Source organism: Portunus trituberculatus, chromosome 24 (assembly GCF_017591435.1).
Source record: "Portunus trituberculatus isolate SZX2019 chromosome 24, ASM1759143v1, whole genome shotgun sequence".
NCBI lineage: Eukaryota > Metazoa > Arthropoda > Malacostraca > Decapoda > Portunidae > Portunus > Portunus trituberculatus.
Window position 1 is genome coordinate 109,644 of NC_059278.1, and position 7,500 is coordinate 117,143.

The 7,500-nt window shown below is 34.6% G+C and overlaps 2 protein-coding genes across 3 annotated transcripts in view; one reads left to right on the top strand and one right to left on the bottom strand.

Moving 5' to 3' along the window:
- LOC123508045 (prostatic spermine-binding protein-like) overlaps window positions 1–7,500 on the top strand; it is an 11,124-nt gene that overhangs the window by 2,013 nt on the left and 1,611 nt on the right. Inside the window, exon 3 of one of the 2 annotated variants that reach the window (XM_045261439.1) lies at window positions 1–1,097. This exon is cut by the window's left edge and continues 885 nt beyond it. The exons of the other annotated variant lie outside the window; for it this stretch is intronic. The gene's annotated coding sequence lies outside the window, so the exon portion shown is untranslated. Of the gene's footprint in view, window positions 1,098–7,500 lie in introns of those variants that run through there. 2 annotated transcript variants of the gene reach the window in all.
- Window positions 7,323–7,500, bottom strand: part of LOC123508046 (prostatic spermine-binding protein-like) — a 2,397-nt gene continuing 2,219 nt past the window's right edge. The window contains exon 3 of the mRNA XM_045261441.1: window positions 7,323–7,500. This exon is cut by the window's right edge and continues 647 nt beyond it. The gene's annotated coding sequence lies outside the window, so the exon portion shown is untranslated.

A 7,500-nucleotide genomic window follows, 5' to 3' on the forward strand; every position in this document is an offset into this window, starting at 1 on the left:
GTGAATAAGGAATACGAAGACAAAGAGCACTGGTATGATTCCTAGTATGTTTTAGTTGATGCTGGTCGGCTAATAACACCTTGGAAGACTTGAAAACACTCAGTATGATTTCTCTTGTATATCTTTTTATTTGTTGGCTTTTATTTTATCAAAGCATATGACTTTGGTGTCGCAGCGTCTTCAAGCAGTCCATCGGTCCGTTTCTGCACGTTTTCCTGCAGTAATGGCGGTTCTATCTGTTACTTTAGAATCTAATTGTCTTCTCCAGGTGTTCCATCAGCATTCCTAAGACCGGTTTGAGGTCTGTTGTAGCTTAGAAGTGTCTGCAAGTTTGTGATTCTTTGTATTGTTAGTCCTATGTATTGTTAGTATCCTTTTAATAATTTAATCCTTGAAAGTTATCATAAATCATCTTCCTTATATGATTAATTTTTTCCCATATATACGTACTCTATCAATTATGTGCCGATCAGCTGAAATGTTGAAGAATATCTTCGCATGGATCTGACACATGGCATGTAAGAGAATATATACGAGAAGCTACTCGGCCTAAAGCTGGTTCTTACAATATTTACTTATATAGTATGTAAACAACCTACGCCGAAGTACGTTTCTGTGCAAAAATATGACCAACGTGTTACCATGTACTTATATTTTCTTACATATATAATTCCAATTGGTTTTATTATTGTATTTTCATATCTATTAATTTACTATGATTTGTTTTACTTGGTGACCACCTAATACCAGTTTCAGTTGCCACACCATTACTAATTTTGTGATGAACATGGTCCTGTCTTCATAGTACTATGTAGTCCTACACTCCAGATTTTCCCTAAATATATGTTTCCTATCCATATATTCGCTAGTTATTGTCTTTCTTGCAAACAATACTTAACCTCAATACTTCCTATCACTTATTTTTCTTAGAATGGAGTTTAGCATTCATGGTTTCCCTCAAATTGTTTAATTTTCATCAATATATTTACTGTTACCTTACTATATTCATTATCTATATGAATTATCATATTTCATTTCTATAGCATGATTAGTACTGTAGCAAGTTTTCCTCAAATAAAATTTCCGACGTAAAATTATATTAAACAATATATTTAATCAATCATGAGGGCCAAGCGAGATGTTCTTCTCGTTAAGTGCCTGACGGTGCGGGGCGGAACGAGGAGGTGGAGGTGTTGCTGCAGGTGACACGACACTTGGGGAGAGGGCAGCGCCGGGCTCAACTTACCTCTCGCATACACCGCTCGAATGACACGCCCTCTCTCTCTCTCTCTCTCTCTCTCTCTCTCTCTCTCTCTCTCTCTCTCTCTCTAAACAAACAATGAAATAGTTAATATCCAAGTACTCTTTTCTTCTCTGTTTTTCTTTTTTTTTTCCTTTTTTTTATTCCCTGAATGAAACCAAGTCGTAATTTCTTCTATGATCTCACTTTCCAATGGTTTGCTTTCGTAAGAGTTGTCATGTAACTCCAGTCTTTCCCCCCATCCCCCATGGCTAGCCATGTCCCCAGGCTCTAATTCCCCCTTTCCCCAACGAGGTAGGCTGTTGGCATTCAGACCGAGTTAGTGCCAGTGCCTTCGTGATACGTGGTGGGCGCCTAGCAGAGTGCCTATCTATGGCCATAGTTGCATGAAAAGCCTTTGATAACGAGGATTCCAATAGTTCTAGTGGCCTTTGTGAGTACTATACGTTTGTTTCGAATATATATGTGCGACGTGTCTATTTCCTTGGAAGTGTCTATTTACCAGTTGATGTTTTTGATTTATTTGGGAGAGTATGAAATTAGTTCTGGCTGGTTACGAATTTGTATAGTTTTAATGCTTTTATTTGTAGTGGGAAGTAGAACAGTGAGAACAATAATTTCTGTAATTTATGTTACGCCCAGGTGTGATGACGTATACCTGAAGGTTAAATGTTTTGCCATTGTAAGAAAGAAGTCTATCAATCTCGAGAATACCCTTCATAGTTTATAACAAAGTTGTCTCATCGAAATTCTCGCGATTAACTAAAACGAAAGAAGCAAAAATAAGTAAATAGATAGATTAATAGACAAGTTTAATGAATTCATTGATACCACTTTATTCTCATCAATACGCTAATTATTTATTAATTTATGCATCCATTAATTTCTAATGATAGCTTCCACCAAATCATTCAAAGATTGACAAATGTGCGGTTAAACAATTCTAAAATTTATGAATAGCTTTTGACAATTATGACCCTCGCACAGTCGAACGACCACTTATATATATCAATACATTCTATGTTTGAATTACAGATACACTCTTGTAGATATATTGATATCAACTCGACATTTAATTACTTTGACAATGCCCCGAAAAATAATATTTTTATCTTATTTTTTTCGTTCCATTCAGAAGGGAGTAGCCCGCAATTCATATTAAAGCTGCTGGCGGTCACTGGCGATCAGACTTAGTGGAACCTTTAGTTCTGGAGGAAGAATGAGATTAACTCATATATTAATTTATGTCTTATTTTGAATGAATAAGGAGAATAATCTACATATCGATTTATTTTCTATTTTCAAGAAAGAATGGTATAAAAAGTAGGCTTATAATCTCGTGTTGAGATTAGCACTTACATGTTTCAGCTGTAGCAGTGTTCACGCAAAAACGTGTGATATTTTCGATAATGAAACCTTTATAATTTGCACTCAAGGTACAATCTTATGCTAAGTGTTGCTATTATCCTTGAAATTTCTTTGTAATTTCTATTTTACACAGATTAGATAGAGACCTATTATAATTTCAGTACTTGTATACCATTCTGGAAAAATAGTTTCATACAGATTTAAGGTAATATGTAAGGTACATATTGTTACTCCAGAGTTGCATTTCCATGTAATCATCTTTCTTTACAAGTTAAACAGTGACGATTACTTTTTTTTCCCTCATCGCTAATATTTCTTTGGTGATTACGAAGTTAAACAGTGTCACATTACTGCTGTAGCATAGAAGATGGAGAGAAAAATAAAACCTTTGTTCCAGCTGCAGCAGTGATGGGAGTGGCGGAACTCCTGGCGAGGCTATGGTGGGTGTTTCTCCTGCCTCACCTGGCCACATCGAATCCCACTGACAGGTATGAGTGATGAATGAGCTTACATATATATATATATATATATATATATATATATATATATATATATATATATATATATATATATATATACACATATATATGTGTGTGTGTGTGTGTGTACATATATATATATATATATATATATATATATATATATATATATATATATATATATATATATATATATATATATATATATATATATATATATATATATATATATATATATATATATATATATATATATATATATATATATATATATATATATATATATATATATATATATATATATATATATATATATATATATATATATATATATATATATATATATATATATATATATATATATATATATATATATATATATATATATATATATATATATATATATATATATATATATATATATATATATATATGTATATATATATATATATATATATATATATATATATATATATATATATATATATATATATATATATATATATATATATACACACACACACACACACACACACACACACACACACACACACACACACACAGAGAGAGAGAGAGAGAGAGAGAGAGAGAGAGAGAGAGAGAGAGAGAGAGAGAGCAAATTCTGAACCTTAACTCTTCAGTACCATGACATATTCCTATAATATTCATTCTGCTTACTATTTGATGATTTTATAGACCTTATATGTGAGGATTAAGGTAGTAAGGATTCTTCCCATTAATTTTCTTACCTCCATGGACCCTTCCAAATGTCATATCATAAAATCGTCTATTCACACCCAAAACTCAAGGTAAAAATGCATCCCAGCACTAAAGGTGTTAATAATGGGCAATTACAGTAAAAAAGAAGTGTATATATAGTCGTTGTATACTTTAACATCAGTTGTTAATGTCACCTAAGGCGGCGCACCGTGTGCGAGGGTGGCTGACAGGTGTTATGTGCGCTATTATCTAGTGAAAAGGGAAGCAGATAAAATTTTCTTTTCTTATTGAATAAATATCCATTTTCATGATTTAGTAGCGGCTTCATCGCTCACATAGGTATTATATGCCAAGGAATCGATTGATAATGATTGACAAGTGAACAAAAATAGCATTGCCCTTGCAAAGAAAGCCTACTACTCATTGGTAGCCTACTTCATTGTTGTGGTGTGTCATTATTATTGGTGGTATTACTGCTTGGTGCTTAATTCATTCACCATTACTGACAGTCTACAAGTATTATCTCTCGTTAGTTTGAATATTAGATGAGTAAACACATGAGCATGAACACTTTGTTCACGAAATATTTCACGGGTAATAAGATCCTTCAATGGTATCAGCAGCACAACGATGCCGCAAGGCTTGGTTCACGCTATAAAAAGTCTGTTTTTACCGAGGAACATAGAGAATCCTTGGTTTAAAAGGATTCCGTCTTCGTTCACTGTCCAGCAATGACGTCACGTAAACGGATCCCGTACTGAACGGAGATCGTAGCCTCGGAGTTCATGCTCATCACCGTCCCATATGGTCTCCGACGCTCTACTGTTTGTCAACATTGCGGCGCCGAGGAGACAGGCTCGTCCAACGAGTACGGCTCGTCAAGGAGTTTGTATACTTACTGGCCCCTTGTTACTCGCAGCTGATGATGTGACCACTCGCCAATGAGGTGAAGAGTGTCATTTCCTGTTAAACTCACGCTAGTGAATCTTGCAACCCAAGGTGAGGGCACTCAGGGCAGTAGTGTCTGTATATCAATGCACGGCATGGTGGAGTGGGAGGCTATACTGAGTTTTAGGTTGTCGCATTGTCATTTATTAATACACTGTCATTACCATAGCTGATGAGCTAGGCTAGTTGCGTTTGTGCAGTTTGCTGGACTGAAACCTGCCTAGTCTATCCATGTGCTTGTGTTTACATGGTTTGCGATGTTGCCACATCTCTCTGAGACCACAGTCTTGCTCTACGTACAGTACGTGCAACCTGCCCGTCTGTCTGTTTCTAAACGTCTAACTTTAATGAGTAGTAATGTGTCTCTGTATTCAGTAATATACGCAACTCAAACATACTTTTTAAAAATGTAGTGTTGTTTAATGTTAGACACGCACTATACAGTTGGTATTTTACGCTGAGAACAAAACTTTAAGTAACTGAATACTATCTACAGTTAAACAGAAATTGTATGTACAGTACACTGAAAGTAACAATTGCAGAGAGAGAGAGAGAGAGAGAGAGAGAGAGAGAGAGTAGTAGTAGTAGTAGTAGTAGTAGTAGTAATTGACATAGTATATCATGTATCACATGGTTTACATTTAGACTTCTCATGGCATCCTTGATCCCTAGCTTGGAATTATTTTGGAATTATGAATATCTTGTACTGTTAACAATGTCGACCACTTCCTCGCCAAGCTGTCCCCATGTACAACTCGCGTGGCTCTCGTTTATTATTTGCAGAGCTGGGCACTTCCGGACCTCAGTCCGCACCTCCACTCCTCCGTACCAGCGGGTTACCAAACGAGGTGCGGAGATCAAAAGGCACGGAAAGGCGACATTTTAAGTCCGTACCTCCGCTAGAGATGTACCGATACCAAAATTTTGGCCGATTTACCGATACCGATACCACCTAATTGGGCCGATACCGATACTACTACCGATACCGATACCACCGATACCGATACTACTACTTATAGTGATTACTGCACTGGACACCAGGATGAGTTGGTGGACGGCGAGCGTTATCAGATGGGAGGCTTTGTTTTGGGGATGCTGTAAGTCCTTCTGAGAACGTTTGTGAAATAGGAGCAATTCTAGAAGCTTTTTGAAGCCATTTGCAAAGGTAAATTACTCAGTAATTGGAATGAATATCTTCTCAGTCTTCTGATTCTTGTCAGTTATTTTAAATTCTTACTTCTTACTCCTTTAGCGACCATTTGGTCTTGTGCATTTTCATTATTAATTTTATTGACGATATTTTGGCGATCAAAAATATTTTTAAAATTATTAAAATTGTAAAACAGACACAAAATATTAGCAAAAGAAACTCATTTTGTTGTGTATGTTTCTCTTTAATTAAATCTGACATCCTTTGATATTAATTCATTAGACATTAGTAGACCAATTCAGAAAAATGAGCTTTCACCTAATCTTTTCAATTAAATAGAAAAAGTTTAGTTTATTCTAAATTTCTAGTGTATTGCTATGATCTTAAATAATTAATATGCAACAAATTATACACAATGCACATGATTACAAAACAGAATCGTTACTTTCTTAGTTATGGAATTTTTACATCCTTAGGTTAACACAAGTAACTCAAAAATTAAACTTGCATTAAAATTAATATACATATATAATTCGAGCTTCCACCTATTCCAGTATGATATCTTGGAAAAGGCTACCACTAGCACTGTTAATTATAAATCAAATAAGAATATGCTGTTATTTACAATAATGCAAAATGCCTATATATATATATATATATATATATATATATATATATATATATATATATATATATATATATATATATATATATATATATATATATATATACCAAATCATTTTGTTGGATTCTCAATATCTGAAGTTTGACATTCTTAGATTATAGTTAAAAACATAAGCTTTTCACCTGTGTGAACTTTGTGTGGGTGGAGGAGCAGCGTCTGACTGAGAGACAGTGAGAATGCGTGGTGACTCATGACCGACCGTGTGACAGGATGCCGGAGTTCAGCCTATACGCGTTTCATACACGTCCAATTTAGAGGTTGTGGCTTATTACCACAGAAAACAGTATTCTATGACATACGGTAATCACCACGGAAACTTAATACGCCGTATTATATTAATTTGGTATCATCAATATCTTATATCGAATATATCACTAAGTAGTAAATTCCTTTTAGGTATCGGAAGTATCGGCATAAAATAAGCCGATACCGATACCGATACCGATACCCAAAAATGGGCCGATACCGCCGATTCCGATACCGATACCGATGCATAATAAATGCCACTTCTCTGTTCCGTTCTAAAGTTACACCAAACTATTTAACAAAGCTTAAGGAATTGCCACAGTGGTCATGGGAATAAAACTTAAGTCTTTGCCACGGTCACGTCATCGCTTGGGTTTCCTATTACTGAATATTTTTGTTATGTAATTATTATGTCAACATATACAGAATGATGTCCTCTTTCGTGAAGGTAGGTGAAATAATGTGTTTCATATTCATTGTATTTATTCTTGTATATTATTACTGTCGTCCATTGCCAAATTTGTGAATTGTGTGACAAGTATTCTGCATTTCTTAATTCTTTTGTGATATAGTGAAACATGATGCTGGAATTTACCATTTACATTCACATCAAAATTCTTTTTCGGGATGTTATTGTTACCAA